General features: G+C 34.2%; 3 pseudogenes; 2 read left to right on the top strand and 1 right to left on the bottom strand.

Annotated features, from left to right (window-relative positions):
* Window positions 1-831: 831 nt before the first annotated feature.
* LOC120179638 lies at window positions 832-16,274 on the top strand (annotated as a pseudogene).
* An 814-nt stretch (window positions 16,275-17,088) lies between these two features.
* On the top strand, window positions 17,089-19,494 carry LOC120179681 (annotated as a pseudogene).
* Window positions 19,495-22,420: 2,926 nt separating this feature from the next.
* LOC120179637 lies at window positions 22,421-24,786 on the bottom strand (annotated as a pseudogene).
* Between the last annotated feature and the right edge of the window lie 1,510 nt (window positions 24,787-26,296).

Raw genomic sequence — 26,296 nt, 5'->3', positions numbered from 1 at the left:
TTGAGTCATCGTTTTAACCTTTGGCTTTTGAAAAACTTAGCTAAGCATGGTAGAAACTATACTTAACTTTTTTAAAAAAAATAAAGAAAGCTTTGTAAATAAAAATAAAGAAAAACGAAAGTAAAAAGAAATTATAAAAATTATAAACAAATAAAGAAAAAAAACAAAAAAAAATCGAGAGATGAGAGATATAATTTTTAGTTCACCCTGATGGGGTATTTATGCTATCCTAAAATCCTAAAATTGTAGAAAGAAATTACAAAAGATGATTCTTGGAAAATCAATCTTAAACCTAAAATAAAAGATAATTCTTAAAAACAAAGATAAATCCTAATTTAAACTTTGGATGTGGCTGAGTCTCTTGTTCCACGAGAATGCTAACTAAACCTTCTAGAAGGTGCAAAATAGATGCCACATCATATGCCTTCATGCCCCAATTCATGCCCACTAGGCCGACCTTGATTTCAGAAAAATAAAAAGTTGCAAAACTTCATCTATATTAGCACCATTTCTGGAATCCACTTCTCTGCATAGAAAAATAAATGAAAATGCCCAAATCAACAACTAAATTTGACGAATCGAGAAGTAATTATAAAAAAATATTAACTAATTTAAGCACTAACCAGGCTTGTTGGGCTTTTCAGGCAAGGGTTACTCATTAAGAGATTAGGAAAACTATGTTTGATCAATACTCTGAAAAAGCTCTTAGACCTGATGGATATTCTGCTTGTTTCTTCAAGTCTGCTTGAAGTGTTGTAGGGCCTGATGTTTTGAGTTCATAGGTCCTGAATCTTTTTCTTATGAGGGATTTCAGCCCTATCTCTTACGGTAATGTGGTTTACAAGTACGTTTCGAGGGTTATTGTTAATTCTTTTGAAGGGTTTCCTTGTTGAGGTGATTTCTTCTAATCAGAGTGCTTTTATCCTTGGCAAAGACATCATGGATAATACTCTTATGGAACAAGAGCTTGTTAGTTGCTACAATAGGTTCACTTTCTCTCTCCTAGATGTTCTTTAAAGATGGACTTACAGAAGCTTTGACTCTATAGAGTGATAGTTTATCTTTGTTTTCTTAAAGGCCCTTAATGTCCCTACATTTATGATTGGATGGATTAGAGAAAACATTTCTACCTCAAAGTTCTTTGTTTCTCTAAATGGTGGTTTGATAAGATTTTTCAGTGGTGCAAAGTGTTTTAGGCAGGGGGACAATCTCCCCTACCTTTTTGCATTATCTATGAATGTGTTGTCTCGTTTGTCAGACTTACTTGTAGAGTATGGAATATTTTCTTATCACCCAAAATGTCATCGCCTTGGCCTTACAAACATGTGTTTTGCTGATGACTTGATGTCTTTTCTTAGAGTTGGGTAGACTCTATTTTGGGATTTTGACAGGTTATTTTCAGCTTCTCGGGTTTGCAGGTAAACCTTACTAAGTTTAAATTGTTCTCTAGTAGTATGGTTGCTTTTGAATTGGTTGCCTTACATGATACTCTGGGGATAAAACTTGGCTCGCTCCTTGTCTGTTAGTCGGGTATCCCTTTGGTGGCAAAGAGGCTTTCTATTGTGGATTGTGCCCCTCTTTTGGACATAATTTCTTCTAAGATGCATGTTTGGATGGCTAAGAATTTTTCTTATGCTAAGACGTGGCAACTAACCCAATCTGTTCTTTATAGCATTCATTATTTCAAGAGTAAGCAGCTCAAGCTTTTGGATGTTGTGTTCAATCACATTAATAAATTGTGCTCTAGATTCTTTTGGAGGGATGAGGATAAGCCTGTAAAAGGAGCTAGGGTGAGTTGGGTGAAGATTTATACTCCCAAGTTTGAAGGGGGCTTGGGTATACATAATGTTAAGGTATGGAACAGGGCTTGCTCCTTGTTATTGATTCGTAAATTGTTGTTGCAAGAGGGATCTATATGGATTGCTTGGATCAAAGAATATGTTATCAAATGAGTCTCCTTTTGGCTGCATGTTTGTCTTCAGTATTGTAGTTGGACTTGGAGGAGCCTATTGCGTCTCAGTGACCTGGTTACTCATTTGCCTAAGCTGGTTCAGTCTTCTCTAAACTCTGTTGCAAGTATTTGGAAAGCTGTGGGGGAGCAGGGGCCTAAGGTGCCTTGGGATAAGGCCATCTAACATTCGGGGCATGTCCTTAGAAACTCGATGGTTGTTTGGATGACAGTCTATTGAAAACATGTTGATATTTCGATATAACAAATTAATTATTATTGAATTTACGATTTTATTCAATTTTAAATCATATATTCGATTTAATTATTCAAATATCAAAAATATTACTCCAAGTTTTCAAACGTCAATTTTAAACCTTACTTAAGTGTAAAATTGTGTTTTTGTCTTAAAATATTTTGAAATAATTTTTACAAAGTATTCAAACCTTAATCGAGCCAAAATAATTTTTAACAGAGGGTGTACCGATACACTATTTAATGTATCGATACACACCAAACATCGAATGCATTTTGTGTACCGATACACAGTTGATGCATCGATACACTCCTGGCTCCGAAAAACATCGAATGTAATTAGTGTACCAATACACTTGGGATGTACCGATACACTAGGTCAACTAACGGTCGAAATATTTTAATTTTACACTGAGTGTATCGATACACTTGATAGTGTACCGATACACCTACGCTCCTAAACAGATTTTTTAAGTGGAAAACATATAACAACGACTCTATTAACTTCACCAATGATCCCCAACATTCAGAATTGATCCAAGGTGTATTTAAACAAGCTGAGGAGCCATTGATCAAAAATAGGAAACAAGAATTGAGAGAGAATCAAAGAGAAAGCCTTAAACTTATCGTTTGAGCATTTTCAAGCCTATTTTCATTCAATATTCATTTTGTTTTCAAGAACACCATTTGTGCTCAATTGTATTCATTTTCTTTCTTTGTTCTAGAATTGTGCAAACATCTTTCCTTGTGAGGTTTTCTGTAAGTTTGCGAAATTTGTAATTTTTTCTTTGGGAGAGAGTGTTCTCAAGAATTTGGGTATAGTTCTTGAGGGAGTTGTAAGGTTACTCTTTGTCCTCAAAAGAAAGACAAATTAGTGAATTTGTGGAAAATTCTTAGTGTGGATAGCTAAGGTAGTGGACGTAGACTTGGTTGAGAAGTCGAACCACTCTAAATTGTTGTGCAATCTTTTTAAATTTTCTGCAAAAGCCTCCACCAAAATTTTTATTGCCAATTCACCTCCTCTTGGCCGATTCATCGATCGATTAACTCAATAATTGGTATCATAGGTACACTCATTGGAAGGTTTAACTACCTCTTGAATCGATTCGGGAAGAGTTATATCGATATTCAAGTTATCAATGACCTCCACTTCAAACTTCGACTTCGTTCTTGATTAAATGCCCATCAACAAGCCTCTTTTCTTTAATGGAGGTAATTATTCTTATTGGAAGAATAGAATGATGTACTTCATTCAAGAAAGTGACATAGAAGCATGGAATATCATGGAAGACGGATACACCATGCCATTTACTCATTAAGGATTGTGGAGTGAAGAAGAGACAAGAATATTCCAATTATATTTTGTGCTCTTGGACCAGATGAATACGAAAGAGTTTCATCTTGTACAACCACCAAGGAGATATGGGATAAACTACAAGTCACTCATGAAGGAACAAACGAGGTAAAAGAATCTAAAATTAGTCTTCTAACTCATAGCTATGAAAATTTCAGGATGAAACAGGATGAAGACATCAAAGCTATGAAAGATAGGTTTTCCGTGATTATCAATGGTCTCAAATCATTTGGAGAGATCATTCCAAATGAGAAGCTTGTGAGGAAGTTAATTTATTCTCTTCTTAAAGCTTGGCAATCAAAGAAGATGGCAATCATCGAAGCTAAAAACCTAAAGTCTTTAATTCTCGATGAACTCATCGGTTCTCTCCTCTCACATGAAATGATGATTCAAGATGAGGTAGACCTCGAGAAAAAGGACGAGCCAAAGAAGGAGACAGAGAAAAATAATAACATTAGAGTTGTTCTTAAATCTACAAAAGATGAAAGTGATTCGGATTAAGATGACGATGATGAGAAAATGGCATTATTTGCCAAATAATTCAGAAAACTAATGAAGCCCAACAGATGAAGAAAATTCAAAAGAAATGAAGGCTTCAAAACTGAATCAAAGGAGAATGACTCTATCATTTGCTATGAATGCAAAAAGCTGAGGCATGTCAAATACGATTGCCCATAATTGAAGAAGAATGGTCAATCCAAGAAGAAGCACAAGGCACACGTGGCTACATGGAGTGATGATGAACAATCCGATGGAGAAGAAAAAGAAGTAGCAAACTTGTGCTTAATGGCCATGGAGAATTCTCAGGTAACCCTAAACTCATTTGATTTTAAAGATTATTCTTTGGATAAGTTAGTAGAGGAATACACTGGGTTGGCTTCGGATTATAAGAAATTATTTTTAAAATACAATTAAGATATTTAAAAATTGAAAAATGAAATAATCTCATATCCAAGACCAACTGATCTTGAAAGTAAAATTAAAGAATTGTAAATCAAAATCGAAGATTTTGAAAAGAAAAATTCTGATTTGCATAGTTTACTTTCAAGAGTTCATGATGATCATCAAAAGGAAATTGATGATCTTAAAGCTTCTTTTAATAAAGTTGGACCAAAACGTTTTTTGAAAATAGAGAAGTTCAATCCAACTTTGTTAGAAAAAGTTTTAAAAACTACAATCATAGAGGTCCCCAAAGAACCTCAAATGGAAAAATCGTTAGAAGTATATGGGTTCCTAAAGAACTCATTACTACTAAAGATAAGGATATTCTACACAAATGGATACAAAAGGGGACTAGGATTTTAGAAACTAATGAATATGGACCCAAAAGAAATTGGGTACCAAAAATCAAAAATTAATCTATGTTTGTAGGAAAATGAGCATTGCTACAAGGTGCAAAATACAAGTTCAGATTCATGGTTCCTTGATATTGGATGCTCAAGACACATGACCGGAGATAAGAACCGGTTTATAGAGCTTAACGACAAAAATGGAGGAGTGATAACCTTTGGTGACAATTCAAAAGGTTACATTTAAGGTATAAGTACTATAGGTAATACCTCTTCCATACAAATAGAAAACGTTTTATATGTGAATGGGTTAAAACATAATCTATTGAGTAATAGTCAATTATGCGATAAAGGATACAATGTCTTATTTGAAAAAAAATGGTTGTAAAATTGTTGACATTACATCTAATCGGATTATGCTTGTTCATAGAATAGCAAACATTTACATGGTGCATTTAGATACAATAAATATGACTAACTTGTGCCTAGTTGCTAAGGATGAACATGACAATTGGTTATGGCATAGGAGACTAGGACACACTAGCATGAGTGTGTTACAAAGACTAATTCAAGGAGATTTAGTAAGAGGATTGCCAAAACTAAAACTTTACAATGATAAAATATGTGATGCATGTACTAAAGGAAAACACAAAAGAGCCTCCTTTAAATTCGTTTAATGATGTACTAGTAGAGTATTACAATTGATCCATAGATCTTTTTGGGTATTAGGACCACTAGCTTGGGTGGAAAACAATTTTGTTTTGTATTGGTAGATGACTATTCTAGATATACTTGGGTTCTATTCTTAAGTACTAAAGATGAAGCATTAGAAAAATTCATCACGTTTTCAAAAGTAATCCAAAACGAAAAAGGTTACTCCATAACTAGTGTTAGGAGTGATCATGGTACTGAATTTGAAAATCTTGGATTTACTGATTTTTGTAATTCAAATGGGATTAGCCATAATTTTTCAGCACCTAGAACTCCTCAACAAAATGGAGTTGTTTAGAGGAAAAATCAAACTTTAGAAGAAATTGTTAGAACCATGCTTTGTGAAAACAATTTGCCAAAATATTTTTGGGCGAAAGTCACAAATACCGCTTGTTATGTTATAAACCGAATAATGATTAGGCTAATTTTAAAGAAAACTCCATATGAACTTTTCAAAAATAAAAAGGCTAACATTAGTTATTTTCATTCTTTTGGATATAAATGTTTTGTATTAAACAAAGGTAAAGAAAATCTTAGAAAATTTGATGCTAAAAGTGATGAAGGAATTTTTTTGGGTTATTCCTTAAATTCTAAAACTTATCGAGTATTTAATAAAATAACTTTAGTGGTAGAAGAGTCTATACATGTTGTTTTCGATGATAATCCCCTACCGAGGAAGGAATCTTGTGTTGATGATAACGTAGGTATTGTAAATACAAATGACGTTAGACATGACGTTGGAGAACCATCATCAAAGGAAGAAATGAAAGATGAGGAAACTCAAGATGCTCTCAAGAATCCAATCATTGAAGAAAGGTAAGTCTCTTATCCAAGAGAATACAACTATGTCAATGATGGTGAAATTATAGGTGATCTATCAAAAGGGGTAACAACTCGATCCTCTCTTATAAATATATGTAATTATGTTGTATTTATATCATGCATAGAGCCTAATAATATCCAAGAAGCATTAAAAGATGAAAATTAGATTATGGCTATGCAAGAAGAGTTAAATCAATTTGAGAGAAGTAAAGTATGGACATTAGTTGAAAGGCCTAATAATAAATCTACTGTAGGTACTAAATGGGTATTTAGGAACAAACTTGATGAAAGTGGTAATATAGTGAGGAACAAGGCTAGACTTGTTGCTCAAGGCTATACTCAAGAAGAGGGCATAGACTATGATGAAACATACGCTCTCGTAGCTAGGATGGAAGCAGTTAGAATGTTATTAGCATTTGCATGTTTCAATGAATTTAAATTATATCAAATTGATGTTAAAAGTGCATTTTTAAATGGTTTTATAAAAGAAGAAGTGTATGTCTAACATCCTCTTGGTTTTGAAGATTCAAAATTTTCAAATCATGTTTTTAAATTGACAAAAGCGCTTTATGGTTGAAAACAAGCTCCTAGAGCTTGATATGAAAGATTGTCAAACTTTTTAATTAAAAAAGGTTTTTCAAAAGGGAAGATTGACACTACATTATTTTTAAAGCAAAAAGGTACAGATTTATTAGTAGTTCAAATTTATGTTGATGATATAATATTTGGTTCTACTAATGATGTTCTTTGCCAAGAATTTTCTAAGCTAATGCAGAGTGAATTTGAGATGAACATGATGGGGGTGCTCTCATTTTTCTTGGGACTCCAAATCAAGAAAAAAAAGATGGCATCTTCATCAATCAAGCAAAATACATCAAGGATATGCTCAGAAAGTTTGGATTAAAAATTAAAAAACCCCAAACCACTCCAATGAGCTCATCTACAAAGCTTGACAAAGATGAAGGAGGTAAATGTGTAGATGTTAAATTATATAGGTCTATGATTGGCTCTTTGCCTTATCTAACCGCAAATAGACCTGACATATTGTTTAGTGTTTGCTTATGTGCTAGATTTCAATCATGTCCTAAAGAATCACATCTAAAAACCTTAAGAATCTTTAGATACCTTAAGGACACTCATAGTTTAGGACTTTGGTATCCTAGAGACTCTAGTTTTATCTTGCATGCCTTCTTTGATGCGGATTATGGAGGATGCAAAATAGATAGGAAAAAAACCTCCGGTACTTGTCGATTCCTAGGAAATATGTTGATTTCATGGTTTTCAAAGAAAAAAAATTGTGTTGCATTATCTACCACTGAAGCGGAATACATTTCAGCCGGTAGTTGTTGTGCACAAGTTTTATGGATGAAACAACAACTTTTAGATTATGGAATTGAAGTTAGTACTATACCTAGCAAGTGTGACAATACTAGTGCTATTTGTCTCACTAAAAATCCCATTCAACACTCTAGAACTAAGCACATTGAATTAGACATCATTTCATTAGAGATCATGTCACAAAAGGAGATATAGTTCTAGAATATGTTGATACTTTGCATCAATTAGCGGATATTGTTACAAACCTTTAGATAAAAAAGATTTTAGATGCTTATGAGAGAATTAGGTTTAACAAACCTACCTTGACTTAGTGTTTAAAAATAATTTTAGCACTTTTAATTAGTTTTGAAAAATGCTTATAAAAATAATATTTTTTATTGCATTCTTTGCTAATAGTTAGGGGGAGTTTGTGATCTTTAGTGAAAATTAATAATATGTTCAAATAAAATTTAAGGATAGATTTGATTGATTGAACATTGTTAATTTTCGATCTATGAGTTGCCAATATCACTAGAGCTAATTAATTTAGCATTTTGAGTGTTTAAATACATATTTTAACATTTTTGTGCACAGTGTATCGATACCTATATATCGATACATCCTCACTATGTATCGATACACTATAATAGTGTACCCATCGGGTTTTGGGTATTAAATCCCTAAAATTTCATTATTCTCTCAATACCTAAACTCTAAACACTCACTCCATTCCTCCTCTTCACATCCCAAATCTCCACTTCTGCCAAAAATCATCGATTCAAGTCGAAATTCAACTGTTTTCAACTCCAAATTCTACTACGATCATTAAAATCGTGCAAACATCACTACATTCCACTCAATCCGAAATTTTCAAGGAAAATTTTCTAAAACCACTATTTTATTAATTTTTGAACTTAGGATTAGTTTTAGTTAGTTCTAGGTTGAATTATATATCGGCATTTGTTAGATTGTAGTCTAGAACTATATATAACTAATTTCTTCAAACAACCTATTTTTCAAAAAAAATTGGAATAAAAATTTGTTTTGATTTTAAATTGTTGTTTTTTATTTAATTAGGTGTTTTGAAAAAAATACATATTGATTTTCAAACATGTTTACAAAAATAGTTTCAAATTTGCCATTAGGATTATTTTAGAGAACATTTACTATTGTGGACTCATATTGAGTTTTGGGATTGATTATATTGCATACATGTGTTTTAAATTACAGGTACCTTATCCATTCCGATCTTTAACCATGTCTCACTCTAAACGCCCTAGGTCGTCATCTAGTCGTTCAAACCAATCTCAAAACCGACCTCCTATTCCACCTCCCAATCCAAATCCAAACCCAAAACGAATCGGAAATGACCATTCTAAATTCCTATTTTAACCAACTTGGTCTTAGAGAAAATCTCTATCATAGGTATGTTAATTATTCCAGTCATATAAATCCGGGAAGAGCGTATTCCCTCTATCCAAGCAATGGTTGATATGAATTGAATATCTTCCTACCCTTCGCTCTTGGAAATTTTAAATTGTTTCAGCTCCAACCTATCGTTTATCACCAACTTGTCCGCATTTCTATTCCAATGCAGTTGTGTCCAAAACGAGTCTCGTACTGAAACCATAGGTATTCGGTCTTATCTCTTATGCTAATTTGTTTATATTGACTCCGACACAATCGCTAATATTTTGGTTCAGATAACATAGTTTAGATATGAAAAAAAAAATTGTGGCTACACCTTACAAAGCTAAGGCTAGTGCAAGTACCTTACGGACTTATCACGAGCGTTTTCTTCACTTGATCATCTCTTGGTGTTTAGACCATCCAGGCAGGTACTCCACCCTTAGAGTTTTAGATTTATGGTGGATACATTGTATCCAACATAAAAAGAAAATAATTTGCCACAATTATTTTTGGTGAGCTAGTCGAAACCATGAACAATGTCCCGTCCAAATATGTTGAAACCTTAGTTTACGTTGTTTTCTTAGCAACTTGTTTTCCAAATCCATCCTTAGGTCTCTCTTGATGTAGGCATCCCACTTAAGAACATAATAATTTCACAACCTTGAAGAATCGGGATGGTCCGGGGAAAAGGATCAATGGGTTCGATCCACCGACAAAACACCGGGTGCTAGCTCTTCACGAGCCCCTCCGACACCGGCTACGGACGATGATCCAGAGCTTGAAGAAATCATGTGCGATAGACGATCATGTACCCTAGGACGAGCCGGCACAACAAGAGAGTCAGATGCCTCTATACTTCCAATCATTTATGGAGAATCTTAACATAGGTTTGCATCTATCGAGTCCCATTTAAGTGCTAACAACAAAGCGATGAATCATCGATTCGATGCTATGGACGAAAGGATCGACGCACTTACACGTGATATGGCCAATATATGGGCACATTTATCACCTCCTGATCCACCAATGGATGATTAGACCTTGTCTTGCTTTGTTTTCTTAGGTTGATTTGAACTTAATTGTTAAAACATTTTGGATGTTTTTGGATTTGTGTTTTGGATGTTTTGGATATTTGTGTTTGAATGCTTTGAATTACTTAGAACTTAATGTTTATATTGGTTTATTAATTGCATCATTTACATTTTAGAAATATTATGACCAATTTACCATTATTGATTATGAATATGATTATGAACTAATGGCTAATATTTCTCTTGATTGTGGTATTAGCAGCTTAAGCTATATCTATCTAAATATCAATTGGCTAGTTTTCTTATAAACTTGTTTAAAACGTTTTAATAGAGTCTTTTGATTTAACAAAAAGGGGGAGAATAAAGTATGAGTGAGTATTTTCAAAAATGATTTTCAAAGAAATCTTAAAATTACTTAAATGTTTTGTTATATCAAAAATGGGGAGATTGTTGAAAACATTTTGATGTTTAGATATAACAAATTAAGTATTATTGAATTTTAAGATTTTATTCAATTTTAAATCATATATTCGATTTAATTATTTGAATATCAAAAATATTACTCCAAGTTTTCAAACGTCAATTTTAAACCTTACTTAAGTGTAAAATTGTGTTTTAGTCTTAAAATATTTTTGAAATAATTTTTACAAGTATTTCGAATCTTAATCGGGCCAAAAATAATTTTTACCAAAGGGTGTACTGATACACTATTTAATGTATCGATACACACCAAACATCGAATGCATTTTGTGTACCGATACACAGTTGATGAATCGATACACTCCTGGCTCCAAAAAACATCGAATGTAATTAGTGTACCGATACACTTGGGATGTACCGATACACTAGGTCAACTAATGGTCGAAATATTTGAATTTTACACTGAATGTACCGATACACTTAATAGTGTATCGATACACCTACGCTCCTAAACAGATTTTTTAAGTGAAAAACATACAACAAGGCTCTATTGACTTCACCAATGATCCCCAATATTCAAAATTGATCCAAGGTGTATTTAAACAAGCTGAGGAGCCATTGATCAAAACTAAGAAACAAGAATTGAGAGATAATCAAAGAGAAAACCTTGAACTTATCGTTTGAGAATTTTCAAGCCTATTTTCATTCAATATTCATTTTGCTTTCAAAACACCATTTGTGCTCAATTGTATTCATTCTGAGTGTTCTTTCTTTGTTCTAGAATATTGCAAACATCTTGCCTTGTGAGATTTTCTGTAAGTTTGCGAAATTTGTAATTTTCTCTTTGGGAGAGAGTGTTCTCAAGAATTTTGGGTATAATTCTTGAGGGAGTTGTAAGGTTACTCTTTGTCCTCAAAAGAAAGATAAATTAGTGAATTTGTGGAAAATCCTTAGTGTGGATAGCTAAGGTAGTTGACGTAGACTTGGTTGAGAAGTCAAACCACTCTAAATCGTTGTGCAATATTTTTAAATTTTCTGCAAAAAGCTTCTACCAAAATTTTTATTGCCAATTCACCCCCTCTTGGCCGATTCGTCAATCGATTAACTCAACACAGTCCTTGATAGGTTACCAACTAGGAGTAGATTGATTTCTTTTGGCTTGAATGTGGAGGCTTTATGTTTGTTGTGCAAAAGAGGGATGAAACGAGGGATCATCTCTTTTTCCAGTGTGAGTTTTTGAGTCGTTTGTAGTCTGTTTCTCTCAGTGCATGTGGAGCAGACTGTCTTTAGCTGGGTCCAGGAATTGGACTGGATGTGTTGCACTTCGAAAGGTAGTTCCCTTCCTGCTTTGGTCTGAAGCTTGCTTAGAATGATTACCTTTACATGCTCCGGAAGGAAAGAAACGTGAGTGTTTGGCCAGGTTGAGTTCACTGTGGATGTGATTTTTAAGCACGTTCAGGAGGTTGTTAGGTTGAAACTCAAGGGTAGAGTTAAGCAATGACAATTGCTTAGACATATTGCTATTTGCGAAATATGGGATTTACTTGTATAGGAGGTTAGTGAGTTCTCTGATTTTTGTACAAGTTTGTTTGTTCTTTAGTTGAAATACATAGATGCAATTCACCTAAAAAAATAAAAATAAAAACAAAAAATCATGTGTTGTTCATATTTTTTTCCTTTTATTTGTTAAATATCATCATTTTTCTTATTAATTTGTCTTTTTTTGTCGGTGGCAGATTCATACAAATTTCAAGAGTATTTTATTCTATTTTAAAATAAAAATATGTATAAATTTACAATCCTACTTGTGAAATTAAAATACGAAAAGGCATAAAGGTTCTTGTAATTAAAACAATCAATATAACACTCATATTATTTTTATCTCTTAGTGTGGCCCTTCGACTTAGAAAAAATAAATTCAATGTGATCCTTTAATCAACGTTTTTCGTCGACCGTTACGTTGATGACTTTATAGTCTATGGTGGTTGATAATATGACGGACAACATGGCAGATGGATTGTCACATTAGCATCGTGGACCGCGTGTGAGCATCGTGAACTACCATCAACACTGTAATAGATAACGACGAAAAATATTTGTCAAAGGGTCACATTGGGTTTATTCTTTGATTTAGAAGATCACATTAAGATAAAAAATAATATGAGGGTTACATTAGTTTTTTATCAAAATTACAAGAACCTCTTATGCAATTTTAAGGAATTAAAAACGGGAACAAACTATCGAATAAAATAATAGTCTAAAAAAGAGTGAAAAGCCAATGAAAGGCGAGTTAGTCAAATGCATGGAGGAGCGAGTTCCACATCAGCTCATGCATAGATTTACGTAAGTCAATGTTCCAAAACATTCCAGAATTAGCAAGGTTTTCCACATATTAGTTTGGTTCCTAAACCTAGATATCTACTTTATTCAATTACTCACATGCCTTTGCCATATATTTCTTTTACAATAATCTTGGAGATTGTAATCCTCTTACTGGTTGCTTGCATCTCGAGGAATTCATCTTCGTTTCTTCACAAAATATAAACCCTGATTATTATGCTTCTGCTGAGTTATGTGCTGACGATTAATATATTATTAGAGGGTAATTTACATTCAATGTCGCTTAATTTAGCATCATTTTTCACGAGTCACAAATTAGTTTTATTTCATCATATTATATAACTGAATTTGTGATTATTAACAAATTAAGCCACTTATATTGACTCTATAAAATAATTTTAATGGAAAAGCTTATTCACCATGCATGTATGTTGAGATAATTTTTACATTGTATGATGTTGTTTAAGAAACTTAATGTCTTATCTCATTAAGTCAAATGATGGTTGATATCAATTGGTATTGTGTTATATTTTTAATTTTATTTAGAATTATTGATTAGAAATATTAGAAAAGTACAAAAAATAAAATTTTAGTTATAGTTGAGACCTGAGGGGTTAAATCAGATATTACCTATTAACTTTAATGTGTTATGTTATCTCTTAACAGTAGCTAACGACTATAAAAAATTAAAATTTATTACTTATTTTTTATTTTTAAAAATTCAGTACCCAAAAAGTTTATTTAAAATAATTTAGTGACCATTTTTAAAGTTTACCTCAGTTTTATTATTTGGTCTTGAAGGGATATCCCCCCCATTACGCATTGGTTTGGCAACCAATCCAAAGAGCATCCTACACATAGCTCATTGTGTTCTTAATTACACTTAATCGAGGCGATTAAACAATTAAGCCACGTTAATCCTCAAAACCACAGAGTAAACAAAGGATTAAGGATAAATTACTTTTATTTAAAAATAATAAAAGATTTTGGTATCTAAACTGAATTTCAAGGTTCGATTCGATGTCTGATTTTTTTTAACAAATCCTACCTAATCGAGGGGAAAAGAAAATTTTGCTTTTAATAAGTATTGAACTCACAATTTATGAGAAAAAAATGTGTCAACCGAAAGTTTTTAATTACTTTAGAGATGATTGACAATTATAATAAAAATTTATTGCCCTACGTGTAACAACGTTGTCCTTTTACACTACAAATAATGTCTTATTTCATGTAATCTTCACAATGCCTCTAAATACATATTATATACAGTTGGCAAGATTCTTTTATATATCATACTCGTCTAAACCTTTTTCCAGAAAAAAAAATATTGTGCAAAAGCCTCCAATGTGTCACTCCCATAGCCGTTTGATAATTCATAGAGATTGAGACTTACTTTTACTATAAGATCATCGTCTCGAAATCAGCATTCTAGAGATCTAACCCATGAAACCGAATGTTCCTGACCATTACCATTACCATGGCACATGCATACACGCATGCATGCATGGATTATAGTATATATTCTGAAGGGAGTGTCTTTAAGGTTTAGGAACTTGAACCAATAAGGAATGAATATGGTCATGAAATTCATCAATTTACTACCAAAAAGTTCACTTCTCATTGGCTGTATAGATCCACTTTCTTTCTAAATTTTTCATTGCATAAAGCTCACCAATTGGGTTTCTTTTAGTCAGTTTTTGCACACTGCTCTGCGTATCTAAAAATGAAGGTAAAGTTTCTTCTTCTTCTTTTTTGCTTTTACTGTGGATTTTCAATCTGTAAATGAGTTATAATCAAATTTACATAATGGTCAATTTTTTTGTTGCAGTTCTTTGGTTGGATGCAAAATAAGCTCTATGGGAAACAAGGGTGCTCTAAATCAAATTCAGTTTTCTGCTGCATGTAAGCATTCATTCTCATGTTTGCACAACTGTCGAGTCTTTTGCTTTAGTCAATATGAAGTAAAATTTAGGATCTGCAGCAGGGTGTCATAATAGGCGAGGGCGAAGTCAGGATAGACTAGGTTCTTAACAGGGATGGAACTAGGATCAATGTTGGGAGGGACAATTATTTAATTAAGTTTAAAATAATGGGGATTCATTAAGTATTTAATCTCAAAAGTTGGGGGGGCTAAAACCTAATTTGACTTCAATTTAAATTGATGGGGATCTAGAATGCTATTAGACCAAAAACATGTTTGGCTTTGAAGTTTGAACAAAGAATGGAAATTAGGGCTTAATTTGTCTGGTTTCAAAGTTTATAGGAACTCAATGAATATTTAAACAAAAATAAAACGTGGTCAGGGCTTAATTTGACTAATTGCAAAACTAATAGGACCTAAAAGGAATTAAACCAGGAAATTTGGGATGAGGGTTTAACTTTCCTAACTTCAAAACTGATGAGTACCTAAGAAGTAATTAACCCACCTCCTTTTGTTTTTAGATCATATGAAACAAGAGCCTAGAGAAGAGTTCAGTGATTGGCCTCATGGATTGTTAGCAATAGGAACATTTGGCAACAATGACCTTAAAGGAAACCCTCAATCTGAAGACACCATCCAACAAGAACCATCCGACATTCGAGATCAGGAACCGGAACCGTCTTCATCCAATTATTTACACGAGTTACTGTTGAGGAAGTCGGAAAACTTCAAAAGGAACTTACCAAACTTTTGTCCCGAAAACCAAACTCCGACACAAAAAGGAAGTGACAAGCTTACCATTGGATAGATTCCTTAACTGTCCATCAAGCTTGGAAGTGGATAGGAGGTTTAGTAATGCAGTTTGCGGTGATTCAGGGGATAGAACTGAGGACGACATTGATCGGACCATTAGCGTCATTCTCGGAAGATGCAAAGACATACGTAGCGAAGATAACAAGACGAAAGCCATCAGTAAGAAATCGATTTCTTTCCTTTTGAGGAAGATGTTGTTTGTTCGAGTGGATTCTCGCCTTCACCAAGCTTGAGAGATGCACTGCAAGAGTCAAGGATGGAGAAGGTACAATAATTAAGATGCAACATTCTTTTATGTTACAAAATTTCATGTACTTCTTTCAACATTGATTCATTGATTGGTTTGTTGTGCTATAGCTTTTGAGGGTAATGCTTCACAAGAAGATCCACAATCAAAATCCAAACCGAGCATCTTCGACCAAGAGATACTTGGAGGACGAGCATCCACCCAAAAGGCAAAAGAATCTAGATGAAACACAGGAGAGAAAGAGTGAAGATGGAGGTAAATGGGTGAAGACGGATTCTGAATGTAAGTTCCATGTTGGGATTTTCATAACAAAGTTAATTATCGGCCAAAACATACATATATGTAGATATTTATCTCTTGAGTTTTCATATTGCAGATATTGTTCTAGAGATATAGATTGGTGGTAAATCCATGAATAAATTCTGCATGTGGTGGTGGATCAAAATTATTACAGGACAAAGGAAGAAAAAGGGTGTAATTTCATACAAGAATCTCTGTTTTGTATTAGCTGTGCTGTGTGGTTCAACTTTTTTTCCCTTTTTTGACATGATTTTGTAACTGTGGAAGCAGTACAAGCCATGTTTGCTGAGATATCTGCAATGGTGGATGTCTGTATTAGCATTTGCACAGCTAGACTTCATTTACTTATCTTCTTTTTTTAATTCACCTTTTGTAAGATGAATTTAGGTGAATAATATTTTGATTGCACAAAGAATGGTGCTTTGATTTAGAATAAAGCATGGATTTTCTCCAATACTAAATCAAATTCATGGTTAATGTCAAAGCACAACCAAATTATAAGCAATTAAACTAGTCAATCAAGAACTTTTGGTTGGCCAATGAAATAACAATAATGAATTGCTAAAAAATATAATGAGATAAATCAAATTCTGCATTTGTTGGCCTCAGAAGAACATGTTCCAAGTTACAGATACAGTAATAATACGTGGGACAGGACAGAAGCAGGCAGTGTTAGAATTACATTAATCCTAAGGTTACCGACAGCACTGACTTCATTCGTATCGTTCTTGCTTGCTCTTTCTTTTAATCGTCATTCACCATGATTAACAGTTAAAAATTAAATCCATTAAGTCAAACATCCAATGGTCAGGATTAAATCCACTCCATGGTTGCCAGCTTCCACCGCACCTAATAAAAAAAATCTATTTTTACAACAGTTTACTTACTTGCTCAGCTTTAAGTCTTTAACAGAAGAAGAAAGAAGAATTCCCCATCAGCAGATCCAACCCAAGTCTCCATCTTTTCTCAATTTTTGACAATGTTGAAGCTTCGAAATTCTTTCTCCTTTCTACCCCTTTTGTGCTTCTTCTTCATTTCAATCGGTGACGCTTCGGTTCATGAATACAATGGTGTGAAATTCGTTAGTAAAGGCAATGCATTCGTCGTCCATGGCGGCAGCGAAGGCATTTACTCATCTTTGGATGACCCCCAAAATTTAACTTCCACCATTGGTGAATCTTATATCCGGTAAGTTTCTGCTGGTTTTAGCTTCTAGATCTCTTGGTTTTGTTGATAGTTTCAGTGTCGATTTGTTTGAATTGTGTGGGATTTGTGAACTGTTGGGATCTGATAACGAATTAGAACTGTGTTGCAAGACAAATTTGTGTTTGTGTTTTTGGAATGAGACAAAAGTGAAAGATTGAATCTTTTAGTAGCCAGAAAACAAAAGATCAATTTTCGTTCAAAATTAGGGTTCTTGCTGAATATGAGCTTCCTATGTGTAATTTCTTGTATTTAGATGTTTCTCATTTTGTTTCCTTCTGAATGCCTCACACATGGGTAATGTTGAACCAGTTTTGAGAAGGTTACATTCCGTAGACCAAAAGAATCGGCTAATGCTAGCTCGAAGCCGATACAAGCAGTTCTTTTTGAGGTCGAAGATAGGGAGACAATTGGGGGTTCAGCTTATGGGGGTCAGAGAGCTGTTTGTTGCACGGCGGATCTTGCGAAACTCGGTGTTTGTGTGGAAGGAGAAGTCATTTTTCGCCCTTCTACCATAACTCCGAACTGGCCAAAGTGTTCGGTGTGGCATTTAACGGAGATGATGAGGTTGCGACATTACGATATCGGTCTATAAAGGTTGCGAAAACCGGGATGTATAACTTGTACTTCATTCATTGTGATGTGAACCTTAAAGATTTGACTGTGGAAGGGAAAACTGTGTGGAAAAATCCTACAGGCTATCTACCTGGTAGAATGGCACCATTGATGAATTTCTGTATGTTCATGTCACTTGCTTTTGTGATCCTCGGAATCTTTTGGTTCTCGCAGTACGGGAGATTTTGGAGAGAGGTTCTTCCTCTGCAAAACTGCATAACAGTAGTGATAACGCTTGGCATGCTTGAGTTGGCTCTTTGGTATTTCGATTATGCTGAATTCAACGAGAGTGGAATCAGGCCAGTTGGGATCACCATGTGGGCGGTCACCTTTGGTACTATCAAACGTACAGTTTCACGGATTATTATCTTGATGGTTTCGATGGGGTATGGAGTTGTGAGGCCTACCCTTGGTGGGCTTACTTCGAAGGTGATAATGCTTGGAGCAACCTTCTTTTTGGCGTCCGAAGTTCTTGAATTTGTGGAAAATGTCGGCGCAGTGAGTGATCTTTCAGGAAAGGCGAGACTGTTTTTGGTTCTTCCTGTTGCGATCTTGGATGCGTTCTTCATTCTTTGGATATTTACTTCTCTATCTGCAACGTTAAGTAAACTTCAGGTATGTTTAAAAGTGAATTCTAAGGATATTACTTGTCGATCAACACATGCTCATACATTGCGATTAAATCGTTTGAATTGCTATGATGCAAGTTTAACAATGGTATATTGGTGCAACAGGCTAGAAGGATGATGGTAAAGTTGGATATATACAGGAAGTTCACAAATGCATTGGCGGTAGCCGTTATCGTATCTGTGGGTTGGATATGTTACGAGGTAGTCGAGTCCATTATCTTGTATGTTTTCTTTTGGTTGCTTTATTATCAAGCTTAAGTCTGGCGTGTAATTTACGAGAAAGTATTGCAGTCTTGCATGTTTCCAGAATAGGAAGCATGAGATAGAGTAATGAGAAATGTAACTTACAAGTGTTGTAATTCTATTTTCAGTTTTATTTCAAGTCGAACGATGTTTATAACGAGCAATGGCAGAACGCGTGGATCATCCCGGCCTTTTGGCAAGTCTTATCTTTCTCTATGCTATGCGTCATCTGCGTTCTTTGGGCGCCGTCTCAGAATTCGACGCGGTAAGATCAATATCTCTTCTGTTCATGTATCAAGTATTTCATGCACATTACATCAACTTGAGATGCCTATATCTTCTGGTCTTGTAACAGGTACGCTTACTCCGATGATGCGAACGAAGTGTTCGACAAAGACGACACCAATTTGACACTCATAAAACCATCGCCAACGCCTTCAAAAGGGTTTATATCAGTGCAGGGCAGTAACGGAGCATCAAATGGTGGTGAATTAGAAGAAGACAAGACAGAGTGACAAAATCACCCATCTTTGTCACACAACTTCTTTCATTGAATCTTTGTTCATCGGTTATTTGATTTAGTTAAGTTTTTTATCAATGATTTGAAAAGACACTATATGATATCCCTTAGTTTAAAGCAAAACTATTTCACTCAAGGATGCCTAAAAAATGCTTCTTGATATCACTGATAATAGTAAAAAGTCAAACACGTACAACAATTAACCATATTAACAAATGGGAACAAAATCTAGATTGTGGCGACACATGCAGAAATCATTCATCCACCAGAGGAAGCAACAACATCGGGTCTTTTTTAATCGAATCGGAGAGCTCGGGACAATCCCAGGTCCAGCACGCACCATTTTCTTACCCAATTACCCTACAAAAAAATTGAAAGAATGTTCTCCTAGTTTCTACCATGGCAAAACTACCTCAGATCACTCCTTCACTGAGATCTCTTCCTCAAGTTCTTGTGGGATACAAGGTATCTGTAATATTTCAAACTACAGGTTAGTGATTAAATTGTAAAATTTCAGAATTTAGTGATTAAAGTGGAATAGTTGAATAGTTCAAGAATTTATGTGGAAATATTTCCTGAAAGTTGTTAGTAATTATTAAAGGAGTCAAAGGGCAAATGAGTCATTGAAGAAGGAAAATAATTAAATAATAATTATTGGGTATTATAATACCCATGTGGAGCATGTTTTGAGGAGATAAGTTTCCAGATTTATCTTCTTCAACGTGAAGCATACAAGCAAATGTGAGTTTCTTAATTAGTTGATTATTTGTTGAATTAAAGGTTGAGTTATGATCCTTAGGTGATACTTAAACTTAAAGAAAGCTTAAGTTGTCTTAAAATCAAAAGATGAAGAAGTTATGAAAGATTAAAGAGAATGAGTTTTTAAGTGAATTTCTCAAAAAAGAGTTGATAAGTTGAATTTGAAACTAAACTTGTCATCAACTTAATTAAGAGATATAAAGTGATAGAATTGGATTTAGAGTATCTTTAAAATTTGTTATTGACTTCCATATGAAAGATGGAATTTTGAGGTTAAGGATGTATTGAATTAGTAGAAATTAGTTTAAGTATATGTACTTGAGTTAAAAATAGAAAAGGGAATGAAACATGAAGAATTCTAATGAAAAGTTGTGAAATTTTCGGGTGAAACCAGTTTATTATTGACAGGTGCACCGGTACACTATGAATGGGTACCGATGCACTAAGACCAATTTTGAAGGTGCATCGATACATTAAGAGATGCATCGATGCATGTGAATTTTGAAACTAATTTTGTACCGATACACTTATAGTGCATCGGTACACTCCTAAAGGAAAAGTTAAGTTTGGTTTATTAAATTAGCCTGAGTTATTAATATCAAGTTATAAGGTTTAGGCTTCTGATAATCGTCTCAGAAATTATATTTATGTAGATATTGAGCCTAAACGAGTTTCGGAACAAGTGACAAGTAAGATTGATCGAGGGAAAGGCAAGGAAATATAGGTGAGTGCAATTTAATTTGTACTTATATTATTGAATAAGCATTGGTTTGCGATGAGCCAATAACGGAGTTACTATAGTAAGAAGTGACTCATTAAATGTCATTTGAATTTTGATTGATATGATGCTTATGTGTGCAAGAATACATGAGTAAATGGACATGAGTATATGTGATACTGAATTACATGAATAAAAGAAAATATATGACATAAGTTATCTGGCATTGATACACGAAATATATGTAAGTATGTATATGAATATATGTATATGAATATATGTAAGTTTATATGCTATGTGATTATATGCACATGTGATACATGTTATATGATATGAAATAATGTTTACACATATATATGGTATGTGAGAGAAGAAAAGAAATATGTGATTATAAGATCAATGATTACACGTACATGTGATACGTGACAGAAAAGAAGAGATATGTGTTTATAAGAGAAATGATATGAATAAGTGATGTGAATATGTGAACTGTTATAAATGATAGTGACCATGTTATGTGATATGAGAGCTAGGAGATAGTTGGCATGCTAAGAGTCGAGGGTTACCTATGTTCTTCGGGACATATAGACTGTTTACCTATGTTTGTCAGGACATATGGACTGTTTACCTATGTTCTTCGGGACATATGGACTGTTTATCTATGTTCTTCGGACATATGAATTGTTTATCTAGATTCTTCGTAATCTATGAACTGGTCCTTCGGGATATTTACGAGCTGTGGTGACAGCATAATTGTGCATAACCTCAATGTACTCACATACCTTAAGTTCTCAAAAGTATATATGGGTTAATACATGGTCTTTAAAGAGAGTAAATAAATCAATTGATATGATACTATGTATGATTTGTTGTGAAATGTATATATATTCCATGGTATTATAGAAATGTTTAGTATATGCTATATGATAAAAGGAATTAATGATAGTAATATAAGTACTGATAAGCATATTAATTGGCTTACAAAAGGTATCAAAAGTGGTTGCATTATCATATGTTATTATGTTGTTATTATGTATATTGAATCATATGTGACATGATTGAATTCATAGATTGCATGTTTACATTTATGAAAAATACATCATTATTATGTTTATGCCTCACTAAGTCTATGACATGGCGTGTAAGTGATTTACACGTAGGTACTAAGAAGCAGGAGAATCAAAGCTAAGTTCAAAGTAACAACATATTTCTACTCCAAGATCAGATCAAAGTAAATTACATAGTATGTATTATTATGATAAATAGGTTGGTATGTAAACAAAGTCGATAAATTAAGTATTTATGCTCTGATCAAGTTTTGTAATGTTTTAAATGTATTTATGTAAATGGCAACTGTATAGTGATGAAAGATTAAATTTTTATGAGTTTTATATGTTTTGCAAAAATTACTGTAGCAGTGCATCGGTACACTGTAACAGTGCATCGATACACTATAGCAGTGCATTGATACACAATTTATATGATGTTTGTACATCGGTACACTATAGCAGTGCATCGGTACACTGTAGCACTGTTCATGACATTGTTCATGGTATTATTCATTGATGTCCACAGTACTGTTCATACCGTATAGTACTGTTCATAAAGACATTTTTTACTTCAATTTTTATAATGAAACATAATTTAATAATATATTATTGTATTTTCTTAATATAAGTTCAACTGTTTTGTTATTTTGTAAGAATATTATTTTAAAAAGTCAATGTGATATCTTGAACTCGTATTCGGGTTGGTACGGATTGGGGGTGTTACAATATCCTCGAAGAAATCCAACACGGCACTCTCCAAGTCTTCGATCGAATACTTGATGTAATTCTCCGGGTGTTTTCCGCTCTCTATATGACTCCTGAAACGCCCGCGAAACGACCTATAAGCAGGGATCAACTTTTCTGATATAGAAATCCTTAGTTCCTCCCTTAGTTGAGTATCGGGTATCAACCATGTCGCTTGAGTCCTATGAACCTCTTCGAACATGGCATTGAAAGTCTTAAACCTTTCTCTTTAGGCACTCTTCGACACACCGGAAGAGAAACTCCCACTCACATGCAACCCTTCGTCTCTCAAACAATACAAAACACTCACCCAAGTAGCTCTTTGATAACTCGTCGCCGCCTGCCGAAACTTCCCTGTCAACTTCCTCAAATAATCGTCCCCGATCATTTCCCTTAACTCGGGTGACCCTTTAACCTTTTGAACAATATAATGAACATTATTCATGATAAACAAATGTGCCAAAGAAGCATCTCTATAATGCTTAGACTTCCCCTCTAAATTGAACTGCAAACAACTATAATCCAAATCAAATGCAAAGCTAAAGGAGTTTTCCCTTCCAACTCGGTGAACTCCATATCTGGGGTCGACTGATCACTGGAATACCTTGAACCCGTCGACGGTTTCGACATTATAAGCTCCATTAAAGTCTGCTTATAATCAGATATCAAACTGATATAATTCATCAGATACCTAGTCAAAGGATGGATGGTTCCATCAGGGACGGGTACTCTAGAGGGCTCTCGTAAGATTGCGCTTTCGAATTCGGATAGAGTCCCTCGAGCGGCCTCCGCTAACCTCGATAAAATCTCGGCAGCCTGAAATCGAATGGAATCTGATGATTTCGAATCGAAAACGGCCCCGATGTCGGGCAACAAATCCATCAATGCATCATGTAAATCTAGTATTTTGAAAAGCTTTTCAGGGGATCTCCTGCTTATGCTTATAGCTTCAGCGAAATTAAACAACTGAATTGCTGGACCTTTCACTGTTTCCATGAAACAAGCATCATCAATGTCCGTTCCGAAGCACTCAAAAATTAGCTCACAAAGCTTCTTCTCACTGGCAAACAAAATCCTAACGCAAACTTTGGCCGCTCGAATCCAACGCCGGATTTTACTCTCCAAAGCTTCCCATTCGAGTCTTTGGATGTCTCCGATACTGAGTTTCTCGATTCCGAGCTTCCGAAAACTCGAATCGATTTCCTGACGCTGCCGTATACTTGAATGCACATGCGTAAGTACCCAGATGAGATCATCCTCATCGCAATCGCTTGCAGATCGGAAATGGCTTCGGCCGGCATCAGATCCGCTTCTCGGATACTGCTCGTAGATCGGGTAGTGGAGCTATCGGAGGATTCACAGTGCTGAAGCTGAAGATGAAGGAGACGGTTGTGGCTGTTATCTTCGTTGCTCACTGTATCGTCTTCTTCCAGCTCGTGGTGAGAAGATGCGGAAAATGAAGACGACGAGGGATCGAAAAGGGAATCGGTTTCCAAAGCAGATGAGTGAGTCATGAGGATGTTGCGGAACTCGTCCTCCAGACGAGCCATTGCGATCTGGATAGTGGAGTTGACTTCGGATTGGTCATCGGCGGAGGCGGCGGAGGCGTTGTTGGAGATTGATGCGCTGGATAAGGACCGTTGGATTTCATCGACAGCTTGTAGGTAAAGATCGGCTTCGTGACGATCCGTTTTGGAAGATCATTTTCTCTCTTGCATCCTCCGATGCAGTTGAATCCCACCGTAGGATTATTTTCTCCGCCGATTCGTAGCCGTTTTATCCTTATTAGGATACTCCGGCAACTCCATTATTAACTTCAACTAACTAAAACCTCCCCCAAAACAGAAGCTTCAGAATTTACAAAAAAAACTTTTTTTAAATCTGGGAAAAGTTTAGATAAAGTAAAAGAATAAAGCTTGGAACTATTTTCTTGTTTCTCCAGTCAAAGAAAAAAGGAAAAAGTTCGTGCCTTTGACGGAGGCGTTGACGGCGTAGGCGGGGCGGAGAGTTTCTTTTCTTGGAGGAAAGAGTTAATAATGGGATATGTAAAGTGGGTTTGGGTCTTGTAAGGATGCTGATGGGATTTTTGTCTGAACCTGAAATTTTGAAAGAGAGAAGAAGAAAGTGGGTCTATTTTGTGGAATTTTTTTCCCATGGTTTTATTATTTATTTGGACCCTTATTTTTTACTATTTTATTTTTGGATAAAATTAAGATTTTGGTCTTTATATGATGTCTGAATTCCAGATTTTATCCTTTCATATAATTCAGTCGTTTACTTTTATAGTATCTTTACTTTGTCTAAATAATTAATTATTTCAATTAAAATGTTAATGTTAATTTATATAGTTATTATTATAATAATTTAAAAACAATAGGCTAAAAAGTGTATTTATTAAATATTTATATTGAACTTTTTGGAGTATTTTGATTATAATATTTCATTTTAAGACAAAAAGGTTCTTGTTTAGGACCGTTGATCGCTCATTGGATAACAATTTTCATCCATATAGATATTTTTTTCTTTAAATAAAAAAACACTAGAATTAAAATATTGAAAAAATAGATATCAAAATTATCAATTAATCAAATATTAAGAGTATTTTTTTACCTTATACATTTAAAATGGTATAAAACTCAAACAAAACAATAAAAAGAAAAACACAAATAGCAACAAAATAGAATACCACCAAACATAATCCTCAAAGGATTCCCCAAACATCACAATGATGCAAATTCACATAATCTTGCTTATCCCTACAACAACCTTGTAGCCTAGAGGAAACAATATCTTTAACTTTACCATACATAACTTCTGAGGATCGCTCAATCCCCTGAAAAGCCTAAAATTATGTTCATTCCATATACAATACAAGAAGTTAGTCTAAGCAATCTTCAAAATACACACAGTTAATGATTTATCTTTCAAATTACAAACCAACCAATCTAAGCTATCAACCCAAACCTGCAACTTACAAGGCAAACAACATGTCTGCATAACTCTGCCCCAAACATTGCAAGGATATGGGTACACAGATTTTTGGACTCCTCATCAGAGTCATGTAACACACAAAGCTTGTCCAAAACAATTTATATTCCAGCAAGTTTGTCATTCATAGGGTGTCTATCAAGAATGGTCATCCAGGACACAATGGAGAGTTTAGGAACATGTAAAGGAAACTAAATGAACTTTTGCTAAGTAACTTTTTTCTTATTTTCCTTATCTCCCAAACTCATCTACAGTTAAAAGCAATTAATCTTGCATACGAAAGCAATTAGCACGTAAGGATCTTAATAGGGTAATTAAATCAACCAAACCAAACTCATGTCATAATTATTAAGAATTACAATAAAAGAAATGAAAACTTACTTGATGATTCCATTATGATAGTTGAATATCCCAAAAGCAAGAAATAATATATGTTATCCAATCTCTACTTTATAATCCTCAATTTGCTTTGTGATGATATCAAGGCTTGTTTGATTCTTGATGAAAGAATCAGAACCCCAAAATAGAGAGTGTTCTTATTTTCTTTTTAAGAGAGAAAAAGAGAGAGCCTTGAAAAAAAATTGTCTGCTACATGAGATTTTAAAAAACTGATTTCACTATGTTTTTTAAATCACAAAATAATCAAAAGA

Source organism: Hibiscus syriacus, unplaced genomic scaffold (genome assembly GCF_006381635.1).
Source record: "Hibiscus syriacus cultivar Baekdansim isolate YM2019G1 unplaced genomic scaffold, ASM638163v2 tig00112443_pilon, whole genome shotgun sequence".
Taxonomy (NCBI): Eukaryota; Viridiplantae; Streptophyta; class Magnoliopsida; order Malvales; family Malvaceae; genus Hibiscus; species Hibiscus syriacus.
Note: the sequence above shows the minus strand (reverse complement) of the source record. Positions and strands in the feature narration are given on the sequence as shown.